Source organism: Lemur catta, chromosome 12, assembly GCF_020740605.2.
Source record: "Lemur catta isolate mLemCat1 chromosome 12, mLemCat1.pri, whole genome shotgun sequence".
NCBI lineage: Eukaryota > Metazoa > Chordata > Mammalia > Primates > Lemuridae > Lemur > Lemur catta.
In genome coordinates this window covers 46,368,283-46,383,793 of record NC_059139.1, presented here as the reverse complement: position 1 = coordinate 46,383,793, position 15,511 = coordinate 46,368,283, and the positions used below count along the sequence as shown (strand labels likewise).

Genomic DNA, 15,511 nt, shown 5'->3' with positions numbered 1-15,511 from the left:
CTCTAAGTGAGAATAACTGCATTTTTAAGGAAAAGTACTATTAACAAATCCTTAGCTGGGTGACTTGTAGAGAAAATAATTTCTTCTTCTTTTTTTTTTTTTACTTTTGTTAACATTAGTAATACAGAAGAAAGTTCTGCTTAAACAGAGAATATGATCATTTGACCTCTGCTAGCTGAAATTTTCTTTGGCACTATAAATATCAAAGCTCTGCCAAACTGGTAGTTAAATGGCATTCTGATGCAAGACACATGAAATATACTTAATAAGACTATCTAACTTTCTTAGGGCTTTTCATATTGTCCATGCAACTATTTGTATGTTGCTCATAGAATCACAGAAGGTGACAGGTGAGGAAGCTGAGGACTGGGGTACCAGTATCACTTATGGGCTGGTAGCTAGGTACCTGTCTGATCTCTTCAAGAGGAAAGCTGAGAAGAATCCAAGGAAGAGAGATAGGACAAAGAGCAGGAGCCTAGAACCAAAGTGTCCATGCCAGGCCAAGCTCACGACCCTCTACTCTCTTCTCCTGGTCACCTACTATACTACTAATGGCCCAGACTTGCCACCTTCAAGAACACTAGCCATTTCCTATATTTGTCTCACCTTACCCATATTCTGGTTTTGTAATTCTTCTCTGTTAAGAATATAATACAAAAAGAAACACTTCAGCATTGACATTTATTAAGGTATCGATTGATTTGCCAGTACATAGTGTTCTTTTTTTATACAATTTGTTATTCCTAAATAAGAAAATGAAAAAGCACACATGTGAAAAACCATATAGAAAGCTAGTTTCTTAAGCACAGTTAAGAGCTTATATTCATGTGAGTAGCAGGACTGCCTCTAATTGCATAAATCTCAACCCCTACAAACATGTCTTCTTAAAATGTATTTATGGTCTTCAATGTCACATGAGATACACTATAAAGTTATATGTCTTTAAATGTCTAGTAACGTAAGGCTGACTACCTATACCAGCTCTCTTCTACAAGAAAGGGAAGACTTCTGGCAGAAGAAGCCATTGTCATTTTTCATTAGAAGAATTATCTACTGTATACTTGTACTTAAAATGCAGTAATTTTATATTCAATAAAGAAATTTAGGGGATACTAATCATAAGTTTATTCTACCAAAGAAGGAAAGTAGTTAATAAATCACTAGATTTAAGTCACACATAAAAATATAAGACAAACTATAAAATAAAAGGCTATGGCTGATAACTCACTGATAAAATCAATAGAACTTACAAAGTATTATTATTGTCATAAAAATTTACATAAATTTACAGTTATGGTATATATATATATATATACACACATACATATATGCTTTTTCACTAGTCAAAAATATACTGACCCAAATATCAAAAATAAATATATGAATGTTCCCAACAGCTGCATAAGTTACTGAACTAGTAATAATTACAAATGCCTCTTTGTACACATCCATGTAATTTCTTCATTTAGAAAAAGGTGATTTCTAATTTGTTTCAAGGTAGCTCGTGCCCACCGTAAAGAAAAAATTTGTTTAATTATATGTATATAAATAACAGAGAATTTAAATCTTCCCTAATTCGCCATAGGTGATTGAATGAACAATACTTTGTGTAGGTTTGGGTTTAGATGTGTCTGTTAGCAAGCACATTTTAAAATCTACTTCATAAAATCCTACGTGCTGAAGCCATGAAAATCCACTTACCAGACAAAGGCATCCTGGCTGGACATCATCAGTCTCCAAAATAGCTGCTCATTCTCTCTTCCCTATTTTAAGCCTTAGATTCACATACAAATAAACAAAGAAGTATGCACTAGATACTCTAAAGAAGGGAAAAAGGAACCGTGAAAGTGTATCAGTGGGGAAACCAACCACATATTTGGAATTCTATAGGAATAAGTTAACAATAAGAAGAAAACAGGCACCTGGCAGGAAAAAATTTTAAGGAAATTATTGAGACGTGATACACTTCCTGTCAAAACAACACATGAAGTGGTGATTCATTCAATTAGTATCTTCTAAATACTGTGCAACTTTAAATACTCCATAAGTTTAGTGATATTCAACTGTGACACAGAAGGATTTTATTTTTTTAAGTTCTAAGCCATTCAAATCACCCTGTGCCTCAAAATAAATAAAAACTGGCATGTACTTACTGTTTTCACAATACTCTTTAACGTCACTAAGGCAAGATAATGTGCTATAATTTAGCTTCAGTAGTTTAGTTTTGGCTTAAGCTATGGCCTTCAATGTAGTTCAAAGTTGTAGGGTGCTTAGCCCTACGTTGGAGAGCTGTCCCCCAACAATAGAAACGTTAGAAATCAGTTTGCTGTTGACATGACAAGAACACTAAGACGTTTATCAAACATTTCCAGAATGTTGTAAAATTGTTTCAATTCTCAAGTGTCTATGATTACAAAATATATACATGAAACTAAGTTTTTCCATACAAATTTAAGATGTAAGTCTTTACAAGCATGTTGCCAAAATAAAACAAATTAGAATAATCTTTTCTGTTTGACAATATTCAAGCTTCCCTCTCCCACCCCAAATGAGTTACTGTAAATGTTTAATTTATTTACAAGCCCAACTTTACAAGAGTTTTTAATTATTAGCAACAAGTAAGTATGTATGTCCAAAAAATAAAAGTTTTAAAGCAAGTACAAGAGTTTATGGTTGAATTTTAACATCAGAAAGATATTCACTCCAATTACATTTATGAACTAAGATCAAGTACACAGATTTTCATTAAAATATCTCAAAATTTCTCAAATTCACTTCTGTTTTTATAGCATCACTGAAACAGATACATATTGACAATACAGATTACATTTAGAACACCATAACAGGAAAAAAAAAAAAAAACTAAACAATACTATGATCCCTGTTACACTAGGCATGGTTTCCAGAAAAATGCCTTCGCTCAGGCTGCTGAGAGTGCCCTAGCCCACACCATCTCCACATCACAATATACTCACTGGATTTCATGGTGGCTGATTCGGCAGCACTGAGAGCTCCTCAAGACCTACTTCTAAGCCTCTTATCTCTGAACCTCCAAGCATCCAGGATATGCCTGCCTCATGGTAATTACTAGCTAAACTCAAGTCAATGGAGGCTCAGAAATCAAATAGAACGCCTAAAACTCCCTAGAGCAGAAAAGCATTGGAAAGAACTCCTGGATGGTAACAGGGTTCAGAGTCCCTACACACAGCAAGTAAAATCCCAAACAGAACAACGCCCAACGTCCAAATCACCAATATGGGAGGCACACAGAGGCCCTGGACATTCTGCATCCACGGTAAAAAAAAAAAAAATCACCAATATAATAGAATATCTTTATCTTGAGGATCTGTGAGAGATAGAGGGATGTCTTGCCTTAAAATGTTATCTTCTGATAAGCACAATTCTGTTTTCTTTAATATTACTAGTCAGAAACTACATGAAATGCTAAAGGTTTTAGAGATCTGCTCTGCCTTTTGAAAAAAAAGTTGTGAGATCAAACAGAAGGAAAATCACTAAGTTTCTTGAAAGAGTGGAGGAGATAGGAAAAGAGAGAGGAAGAGAGAGAAGGAGGGAGAGAGAAAGGGAATGAACCATTATAAATGTTCTTATTTTAGCTGAAGATTGACATTTATCAAAAATGCCATACACTTCAGGGCATGTTCTCCACCCAGCCTAAATGGAGTGAGGTACATTAAGTTCTGCTAAAATGAAATTAATACACATTTCAGTCACCCCAGAATTCAATTAAAAATAATTACTAGATTATTACTGACTGATTCCACCTCACTGCTCATGAAGTATTCTGACAACAATAACATGAGCTGCCATGACAGGGTAATCTCAAAGTATTTGCAAACATTTCTCCCTGTAAAGATGCAACACTGCAGTACCATCTTCAAACCTAACCTCCTGAACAATCTAGATGTTGTCAGTCAAGTGTCTGAAAGTGCTCAGGGAGCCAGGTGTTATGCTAGCAATCCAAGGAAGGCTTAGGAAACCATCCTTACCTTCACAGAAACACAGAACTTGAGAAGGAACACACCATGGAGGTGGGCTGGCCCTGACACCTTGAGTTTCAGGTGAGATCACCAGGGCCCAGAGAGGTGACATGCCCCACCCAATCTATCAGTGGCAATGCTAAGATTTCAACTCAAATTCCACTTTCTAGTCCACCCTTTGCTACACTCAGGCTGAGAATCTTTTTAAAACCTTCCTCTTGCATGCACTCTACTATTCTACTACAATTAATGGTACAAATTACCAGCAATCAAGTGCAACTCATGGTAAAAAAAACAAACAAAAAAAACCCTGCTTTTAAATTCATTGAAATCCAGACATCTCCTCTACTTCTACTAATTTCTGCTGTTTGTCCACAAAGATGCAATAACAACTAAGGAAGATAAAGCTTCCTACCATGAATGTGAAAGGAAAAAAAATTCTTACTCTTTTTTAATACCAAAAAAAAAAAAACTCTTCTGGTAAACCAATATCCATTTTTTTTTTTTTTTTTTTTTTTTTGAGACAGAGTTTTGCTGTGTTGCCCGGACTAGAGTGAGTGCCGTGGCGTCAGCCTAGCTCACAGCAACCTCAAACTCCTGGGCTTAAGCAATCCTACTGCCTCAGCCTCCCCAGTAGCTGGGACTATAGGCATGCGCCACCATGCCCAGCTAATTTTTTTTCTATATATATTTTTTAGTTGGCCAGATAATGTCTTTCTATTTTTAGTAGAGACGGGGTCTCGCTCTTGCTCAGGCTGGTCTCGAACTCCTGACCTTGAGCAATCCACCAGCCTCAGCCTCCCAGAGTGCTAGGATTATAGGTGTGAGTCACCACACCCGGCCCCAATATCCAAATTACACTTAGCGTTCTTGTCAAGATGAGAATCTCCTGGTAAAGGAGTTCATGGTAAAGTTGAGTTTTCCCTAGCTCGGCCCTATTCTTGTAAGAAAAGTAAGCAAAGTCTCTCTGTAGACATTAAGAAAATCTAGAGGGTTCATTTTTATTGTAAAACAACCTAAGACATCCATAGATGAAATCTTAAATACCTTTCTACATAAGATTTTAAAACATTTTTATAAGAAAGAGAAAAATCAAAGGATAGACCTATGAGACATAGACATAGGTCTATGACTCAAAATAAACAAATTTCTGTCCAAATTAGAACCTTTCGAACTAAACATCAAGGATTCCTTGACACTGTTTTATTGTCAATGAACAAGCTATCAATATTTCTGGTGAGGATCAAATGGGAGAAGAAACAATGTACACGTATTTTATATAGTAACTTAGTATGGCAAGAAACATACAACTTAAGAGAAATACTTCTATTTTACTCCCCCTAAGAATCCATCAGGTAAAACCTTATTAAAGCATCTATAATAAGTTTTGTACATTGTTCTTTATCTCCAAGTAGAGGGAGTGACCAGCAGGAAAGCTGCCAAGTTTCTACAGGCTATGAGAGTTGGCATAAAAGCAACTTCCAGAAATCCATCCCTAAGAACTTTTGACAAGTTGCAAAGTTGGCAACTCTGTGAAACACAAAACTTAAGTTAGGTGAGCTGCTTCTTATACATAAAGGTGGCTTTCTGATAACAGGGAGATATTATATTCTTACATACATGATAAGCTTGGACTTAGTTCCCCACCATGCTACCCTATCCAAATTCCACCTCCACCAAACTTTATTAACAGTCAATGACTATCACCAAAGAAATCACCACAGTTCATTGAAATGCCCAAAGACCTCCCATCTGGAAAGCATACTGATTCTATGGAGATACGGAGAGATCATTAATTTCAATGAGCTCAAGACTAAAGGTGTGTGCTGTTTTCCACTCACACAAATGATAAAAATGGTTTTGTTTGTACCCTCCTCCCTGGCCCTTTTCAAGAACAAATATGAGGGAGTCCTGTTCTTAAGAGTTGCGTCAAACAGACTAAGACAAATAACCTGAGGCTTTACAAAAAGCTAAGGATAAGATTTTTATTTCAATTTATTTTTTAAGCCAAAACGTCAAGGAAGGGAAAGACAGGTCTGCTTGGAGCTGAGAGTGTAGAAGACTGATAAAGAAGTGAGGAGAATCCCTCTATGTCTAGTTGAATTTTCTCCTCTTAGAAGGGAATGATTTTCCAATTACAGAGAAGAGAAAGAACATCACTCAGTGGGAGGGTCCATTGTAAGAGAGCACCAAGCTGCTCTGAATAAGTTCCAGGCTGCTGGATACGCCAGGATAGGAAATAATCCAATGAGATTTCCTAACCATAATCCATCAGGAACTGTGGAGAATGAGAGGGATTCAATGAAGGAGACAGGCACATGTCATTACAATTTTCAAAAAGGTAGATGCTACAAATTATAGACAGAAGGTGTCTCATGTTGATCTTCGGTAAGATTCTAGAGCAGATTATTAACGGGCTGGTATATGAGTACCTTGAAGAGGAAGCAGTGGTTTCTTTGGAGCAAGCGCAAGTTCCCCAAGAATAAGTCACTTGAAAATAACCCCACTTCATTATGTGGTGACAAATTACTAGACTGGTAGATAAAGAGATATAATATTAATAGATGTAGTGTACATCCTTATGACAAGATGGAGGATTAAGAAGCAGATGCTGGGTAGGGCACGGTGGCTCACACCTGTAATTCCAGCACTTTGGGAGGCTGAGTTGGGAGGATCACTTTAGGCCAGGAATTTGAGACCAAGCTGGCAATATATCAAGACCCTGTCTCTACAAAAAATTTTAAAAACTAACTGGGCATGGTGGCGCATGCCTGTAGTCCTAGCTACTTGGGAGGCTGAAACAAGAGGATTGCTTGAGCCCAGGAGTACGAGATTACAGTGAGCTATGATCGCATCACTGCACTCCAGCCTAGGCAACAAAGTAAGACTTTGTCTCTTAAAAAAAAAAAAAAATCAATAAATAAAAGGAAAAAAAAAGGATCAGATGCTGTTACAAATAAGTAGTAATTGATTGAACAACTCTACCTGAAATTGATAAACATTAATCTCAAGTTAAGTTTGTGTAGACACACCCAACTGCTCTGCCCTATATTTCAGCCTAGATAATATTTTTATTATTTCCTTACACATTAAAGAAATGCGTATCAAACCTGTGGGTAACTTGAAGCTTAAAAGGGTAGTGAATATGATAAATTTATAAACACTCTAAAAGACTTTGAAAGGCTAGAACAAATGGTTAAATACAGAAAATTGACAGAGATAAATATTGAGTTCTATTCATGGGATTACAACACCATTGCACAAGTCCATGTCTGAGGAGATATGGCTCAGCAACAGTACGTGTAGAAAGAAACTATAATTTTGAGCTGACTGTGAACATGGAAGATCAATAGTGCTGTTTAGTGGTGCCATAGTTTTAAAGCTATTGTTTATGGAAGAATTATTCTATCTTAGGTTCTGTGCTAAGCTCTTTATGTAGACTATCTTATTGAGTCCTTATAACAATGCTATGAGAGAAATAGACAAAAACTGAGGCCAAACATTTAGGTGACTTGTCCAAGACAAGCCAGAAGTGGCAGAGCTGTAAGTCTCCCCAGGCCTCTCTAATTTGAAGCTGCTAATCTTACCCATGAGGCGTCACTGCTTCCCTAGAACAAGGGAGGTCTCAGCACTCTCCGACAGTGCTCTACACTGTCAGATGGCATCTGGAAGAACTACACTTTAAGAAGAACTGGAATACGTTCAGTATTCAGAGTGGTGAAAGCATTCAAAATCACATCACTTAACAAGGGCTGAAGAAACAGATTTTTCTTTTCCAACTTCAATAAAAAAAGGCTTGAAGGTAGGATATGTAATTAATTTCCAAAAATCTAAGGAGCTGCTATATAACAAAAATTGTTCAGAATGTCCTCCAAGTAGCAGAACTATGACAAAGGTAGGATAAGGGAGATTTATTTTCAAAAGCTGAAGCTTTTCAAACCTAGACTGGAGTATCTTTATGGTTATGAGTTCCTCAGCACTGAAAGTATTCAAGGACAGACCGGCCAACCATTTGGAGGTATGTTATATGGGGGATTGTGCATCTGCTAGAGACTAGAGAAAATTTTTCAGGTTTCTTTCAATCCAAAGACTCAAATTCTAATCAAGAATTTCATTCATTTCCCCACACAGAATGATACAATTTCTTCAGGGAGGTCCACAGAGTCTCCCTTTACATCCGGGTAGGATTAGCCATCTGCTTCCTAAGCAATCTTTACCTTCCTGTCTCTGCATCCCAGTATTTTCCAATGCAATCCACACCTGATACACAGGAAAACACCACCACTAGTCTTTGCAGTGATACTACAGAAGGATTTGAGATGACAGTAACCAAAATAACTAATTAACCAGCCAATATATCCATATTCTGCTTTGAGCATCCTACAAAGTAGCCTAAAACAGGGTCCCTTCCATTGGTGAGCTTATAATCAGGTTGGAAAATTGAGATTTACACACAAGAACACAAAATGAAACAAGGGCCGATGGCAGGTGGTAAATGAGAGGTACCAGAAATAGTGTAATAGGAGTTCAGAAGGGAAAGAAGCTCAGTTGCTACTAAGTTAGTCAAAGGTTTCAGAGAGAAAGTGGTTTGAGTTGGGCTTTGAGGACTGCGATAGATTTTAGCTAAGGAGGAAAAGGGACCTACCATGAACAAAGTCAAAGAAGTTAGAAATGCAGTATGTTCCATCGGCAGTTACTAGTCCTGGCTAATGGAAATGAAGTGTTGACAAGGGGAGACAGCAAGGGACAGGTGACACACCCATAGCATAAAAGCAACACATGAGAAATGGCAGGCATTACCCTTTCCCTGGACACTGTGGATATAGAATGCAAGAAACACCAAAGGTTAGGAAAGTCACTATCAAATCAGCTGTATCTTGGAATTACCTCTTTAGAAAATGATGTCAGGTCCACCCGTGAGATTCTGAACCCAGGTGGTTCCAATGAACAACCAGGCTTGAAATCCTGAGTTAGAGGATCTAAGTATATAATCAATAGTCTAATTAATCACTGAACACCCCCTGCCTTCTAAAACTAACACTTGGTCATACTGCAAACCAGGAAATTATTTTTACCATGAAATTAAGAAATAATCAACCCCCTTATCTTTCCTCTGTCAGAGCTACACCACTCCTCTTCCACACGGGGACCCTTCAGAAGAAAAGGACCAGGGTAGCCATATGACCCACAGGGGGTGGGATCTGAACTTTCATGTCTGAAATCTCTCTGGACTCAGTCCAGAGAGCTAACTCCAAGTCATTTCAACCTGATAATGTCTGGTAATCAAGGAGAGATAAGGTAGTAAGAGTGATAGCTCATCATCTATTCAAATGTCTGCTACAGGCACTGACCTTGTGGACAGAACATTCCTGGCAGTGTTGGCCAAGACAAGAAAGGCACATGGGCAAACTCCCTCCTCACTTTCAAGTCCCATGACCGTACAGAGTTAGACCTGGAAGATTCTTAGAGACCACCAAATCTAACTCTTTCCATCTTACTAGATGAGGAAGGTGGGGTCAGAAAGGGTCTGTACTCACCCAACGTCACACAGCTGGGAAATCACAGGAGACTCCATCCCTGCCTCCTACTCACAGCCTAGGGTATTTCCCCTCCAGTCACTCTGATGCCTGCCTTCTGAAAGCTGGAACACCTGCTACCTGCTACCATTCTTTAAATGCGCATTTTCCATTTGCTATAAAGATAACCACCAACAGTTTCTGGCACTTACTCGTTGTCAGGCACCACTAGAAAGGCTCTCTATAAATTAAATCATTGAACCTTCAATCTGACAAAGCAGGTTACTATTATTATCCCCATTTTACAAAGAGCAAACCTGGCTGGGTGCAGTGCTCACACCTGTAATCCAAGCACTCTGGGAGGCCAAGGCAGAAGGATCCCTTGAGCTCAGGAGTTTGAGACCAGTCTGAGCAAGAGCAAGACCCCCATCTCTACTGAAAATAGAAAAAATTAGCCAGGCATGGTGGCACACACCTGCAGTCGCAGCTACTCAGGAGGCCGAGGCAGGAGGATTGCCTGAGCCCAGGAGTCTGAGGTTGCAGTGAGCTACGATGATGCCACTGCACTCTACACAGGAAGACAGAGTGAGACTCTTGTCTCAAAAAAAAGAGCAAACTTGAGGTAGTGAGGTCACATAGTCAAGACAAAGTCAGGGCTGTCTAACCCAGACAGTCTGGCTCCAAAGTCCACTACTTTGTTAGAGTTTATGAAATATAATTTCTTTAAATTATAAAATGATGGAAGAAAGAGAGTAAGCCTTAAGCACAAAGGGCATAGTCACCGGTGTTTGATAATGAATTTAAGAACCCATAAATTTCATTAATATATTCAATACATCTCCTGACCATCTATTTATTAAGGGAATGTCTATGTATATATTAGAGGGATATTAACATTTTAAGCACATAGTTTTTAAAAAGTAAAATGATTACACGCATAGAAGTCAAACAAAGCTTGCCACTTGACATAGGCAGAGTGTCATTTGCATGCTGATTTTGGAAGAGCCTCTTCTGGACACACTGCTGTGGAAAGCAAAGATACCATTGCTGATCTGTCTGTGCTACCCTCACTCAGATACATCTTCTTCTGCTGTTAAAGAGCAGAATGTTAAATCCTATGTTAACTTTCTATAGAAATCATCCTTGAAATATTAATAATTGAGGAAAGATCAAACAAGAAAATTTAAAATACATTTTTGATAAAAGTATTCAAAACCAACATCCCTGGAACAAATACCCACTATTTAATTATATACTTTTTCATTTTCCCTCATTAAAAATGATGTCAAATCTCATTATCTTTGTTATCCAGGAGAAGAAGTCCAGGAGCAATAATGGTACAAATAAGCAAATTACAATTATGCCTGAGATCAAATTTCAAGGGAAAAATTGAAGTCAATTAAGTAGATGCACTATCAATAAAAAAAAGTTACATGACTTATTTTGCCAGCCAAATGTCTTAATGTGGAGTGTGCAAAAGTCTTCTCTGAAAATGTAACAGATCCTAAAAACTCTAAATCCAGAAAAGTGTCGCCTTAGACATGAAATCCACAGCCCAGAGAAATAAAGCAAAGAACAGCACTGGACACATAGTAAGCCCTTGAGAAATATTTGTTGATTGAATGTAAATGAAGAATATATTCACAGAAAGAGAAGTGTATGATAGAGGCTGCCAAAATGACAAAACAGCAGAGTGATGCTGCTTTAAGCTTTTTAAAAAAGAATTAGGCATCATAGAAACTGGACAAAATGACAGAGTACCATCAAGTCAGGGCAAAATGCTCTGTGATACAAGACCCGATCTACACTTCTCAAGCAAGAAAAATGTCTCTAAGTCCAGTTTTGCTTAAGTAAGACCTGGACTCAAGCTCGACAGAGAGGCATAATATTTACAGTACAACTCTAGCATGGCAAAAGTCCCTGAATTTGGTGCATTTCAAATGTAACACTGTTTTTAATTTAGCACCCTCAGCAGGAGTTGCCCAGCTTGACCCACTCGTCATAACAAATCTTATTTAAGGTCACAGTAGGAAAAATCTTACAGCTACTCTGCTCCACTAAAAGCAACATAAATACAAATGCAATTAGATAGAACCTACGTAAACCAGATCTGTCATATCTGATCAGTAAAGCATAATAAAATTATAGTCAGCCTGGGAGTTTGAGAGTAATTTAGGCTTTGTTCAGTACCATCCTAGCCATGCCCTAGTAATAGTGTTTTCCAACATTGATATCATGAATCTTTCTTTCTTGGGAGTCAGCACTTGGTCATAAACTCTAGCAAGACTTGAAGTTAGAACTTAAGTACCAATATAGTAGTGACCAATTTTGTATAGAATGCTTCATATAAAAGTAATAGTATTAATATATTCCACTATTTGTTTTAATACCTATTTAAACCACGTTTCCTTTTCACATGCAGCATACTAAGACGTCATGTATCAGAGCTCACCTGAAATTCCTGCCCAATTTAAGGTTTAGCCACAAGAGTAGTTTCTTATAAGAACACAAGGAAATATACCAAACTCTTCTATAGTACTCAAATGATTTCTTTTCTAAAATGTGAAACCCAAGTAGGGCCCCTGATGAAATTTCATAGAACCTTAGTTACAAACTACTATTCTCTTCTTTACCTTTAAGTGTTTCTAAACTGCTTAAAGCATAGACAGGTACTTCAGAGGAAAGTCTAATGACACACCTGTTACATAACCTGTTTTTGGTTGGCCAGATTATGTGGTTTTGATAAGTAAGAAAACAATCAAAAGCAGCACACACACTGATTCTGTTCTCCATTCTCATTAGCCAGGACACTCATCTGAGTTACACACTCAATGGCTAGCTCTGTGTCTCAGTTTCCCTAACCATTAAATATAAAGTCTAATGCTATCCAAATTCCTATTTGATCAAAGTTGATCAGCATAACAATTACATAGAAATACTATGTTCCATTAAAAATTTCAGAGGCTTTTACAGTATTCATCTTTTTCTCCAAATATTCCAAAAGGGTTAGTTTGGCTTTAATCAAGATATGGCAAATACCTAATGTGATTTAAGAACATGTATATAAAAATCCAGGACAGACATATAGAAATCCTTTCCAGGTGAAGTTAACACTCTGCTTGGATTGTCATGTGCAAAGTGGATGCCTCAAAACCTAACAAGGCCAGGTCTTTGATTTGCTTTTACTGCGAAAACAGGATTTCATTTAGCCTGACAGCTTCAGGGCCTAGGAACACAAGATGACAACGCTTCAGAAAACCAGGGGCCCCAAGAAACCCCAAGTGATCAGTTCTTTATAAACGTCTTTTTGTTGCTCGCATTTCTTGCCCGTGCGGGTCCGATGGTAAACCTCCCTAAGTCCAGGTCTGGGGAGATTTGTGGAGACTCAAGCAAGGGTCAGGGAGGGAGAAGCTCTGCAAACACAGATGTTGCCGCCATCCCTTGACCCACCCAGCTGTAACCAATAAGGGGACGCTGTGGGCTCCTAGAGATGGATTCTCTCTTGGAAACCTAACTGGTGTCTGGGAAACCAGAGCTGGGTTTCCAGGGCGGCCTGAGCACCCGGTTTCCATACAGCCCTCGACAGACGAGGATGTCTTCTCGCGGCCTGTCATTACGACCCTTAGGAAACCCTAAGCACGGGAAGGTTATGGTGCCACCACACACCCCGCAGGTATTCAAGGGGGAAACGAATCCATAGAATAAGCCTAAGGAGTCCTACCCAACCGCCTTTCCCAACAAGATAACTACAAATGCCTTTCAAAACCCAGCAAATGTCTCCACACGAAATAAATGTTAGTACATCGTGTGTCCTGAGTTTGAGCTTGGTCTGCACTCTGGGGTCCTGGCCCTGCCAAGCACGCTCAACCCCTGGGCAGAAGCACAGATGGGAAAGGGGGGGGGCAGCTCTCGAGGCTCTCCCTTCTCCGGAGGAGTGCCATTTATTTACCTGGTTCCCAAAGGACACTGGCCGGGCTTCACCCGCCCACCCCCCGTCCCCGGTGCGCAGCCGGCGAGGCCGAGGAGGGCCGCCGCCGCCTTCTCGGTGCGCTCCCGGCCGCGCCGCCCAAGCGACCCCGCGCTCCGCAGCTGCCGCCGCCCGCCGGGCACCCCAGCCCTGCCCGCTCGCTGCCATTCCCGAGGGACCGGGAGGCGGCGCCCATCCCTCACGCCGCCGAGCGCGCAGCAGCTCCCCCTTTCCATCTCTGCCAACCCCCGCGTCCCCGGGGACCCTGGAGAAAGTGGCCCCGCGGATGCGAACTCAGGTGGACAAACTTTTCCGCCCAGGGCTGCGGGGAAACGCGGAGGACGGAGTCCCAAAGAGCATTTACCTGGAGCTGTGGCCCCGCAGCCTCCAGAGCCCAGGCGAGGCGCTGCCCCCCGCGCCCTGCCCAAGGGCGCCCCAGATCGCGCCCCGGCCAGCCGCCGCCCGGAGCCCGGAAGGCTCTCCCGGGAGATGCCAACGCCTGGCGGCTGCACTGCTGAAACGAGGGCGGAGGGGGCGGAGCCCGGCCGCGCTCCCGGACCGGGCTGGCCGCGCCCGCCGCTGGTGCCGCCCCCGTTCCCCTCGCGCCTCCCCGCTGCCGCTGGATGCCCCGCCTGCGCGCCTCCCGGCCCGACTCGCGGCGGCCGCAGCACACGGCGAAGCCTGCCCGCCGGCCGCGCCCGACACCGGCTCCGGGAGGAAACCTGAAGCTGCCCGGGCTGCGCTGTCTCCGCCAGCCCCCTCCCGCCGCCGGGCGGCGGCCGGTCGCCCGTGTTCCCTCCCCCGGCACCCGGCACCCGGCTCCGAGATGCGCGGAGGCCGGCGCGGACCTGTCGGGCACCTCCCGAAGAAGGAGCTGGCCTGCCCGCTCGGGAAATTTGTTGTGCCAGGCGCGAGGGAGGCTCAGACTGTCCTCAGCCAAAAGCCATCACACCCGTGACATAATACGGCCCAGGTCTATCACAGTAGGAAGTATTATTTAAAAACCAGCAGACGCCCTTTTATTTGATGAGGCTCGTGTTCCTCTGGTCCAGAGCTTTGCATTTATGCGTGTAAGTAGCTAAAAGTCATCATAATTCCAAAACTCTTACGAAAACCATAACCACTTTTGCAATGAACACTAATGTGAAGGGAACTCCCCTATCCTCCAGCGCTCTTTTCCACTTAGAACTGATCAACCCCCAAGTGCAGAAGCCTTTCCATCAGCCAGGCCTTCATCTAACAGACTTAAGACCTTTATTGCAGCTTTAGAGGTAAAATTGACAATCTGACTTCTCTGTAATTACCTTGAGTCTCTGCTTTGCTTTTCCTGTGAAGACCGGCTGCCCACAGAACCAACAGGGGTGTGGCCCGAGTAAGCTGGCCACCAAGGTACGGAGCCAGAAAGGAGCACCCCACCTTCACTTCTCCAGTGTCTTGGCCATTTCTGCCTCCCTTCCAGCCCCCACCGTCCCCAGCCAACCCTGCTGATATGGATCCTGAGGAAGAAGGACTGAGGTTAGCAAGAAAAGACCATCCTGTGTCTGGAGCCCTTAGCCCTGTTCCAAGGCAAAGGTTGTCATTCAGCCTTGATAAAGGGGCCCAACATAGGCACTGCCCTCCTCCCCTGGGCTGTCATCCCAGCTGATTCTACCCCACAGCCCCACCCAAGCCTGGCCTCAGGCACTGCCATAAAGAAAAAGAAGTTCCTGCCCATTGCCAGGATGTCAAAGTATGCAAAATAAAAACAAAAGCAATAATATTCTTTTCAAAAATAAATAATATTTCAACCCTAAAATGTCCACTAGAGGCTGGGTGTGGTGGCTCACAACTATAATCCCAGCAATTTGGGAGGCCAAGGCAGGAGGATTGCTTGAGGACAGGAAATTGAGACCAGCCAGGGCAAAAACGTAGTGAAACCCTGTGTCTACAGAAAAAAAAAAAAAAAAATAGGAAGAAGAAGAAAAATTAGCTGGGCGTGGTTGTACTCACCTGTAGTCCCACCTACTTGGGAGGCTTAGGAGGGAGGATCG

At 41.4% G+C, this 15,511-nt stretch overlaps 1 protein-coding gene across 2 annotated transcripts in view; it reads right to left on the bottom strand.

Annotated features, from left to right (window-relative positions):
* Positions 1-14,001, bottom strand: part of ARHGEF28 (Rho guanine nucleotide exchange factor 28) — a 265,920-nt gene extending 251,919 nt beyond the window's left edge. For both annotated transcript variants that reach the window (XM_045566117.1, XM_045566119.1), the window contains exon 1: positions 13,846-14,001. The gene's annotated coding sequence lies outside the window, so the exon portion shown is untranslated. The remainder of the gene's footprint in view (positions 1-13,845) is intronic.
* Positions 14,002-15,511: the final 1,510 nt, after the last annotated feature.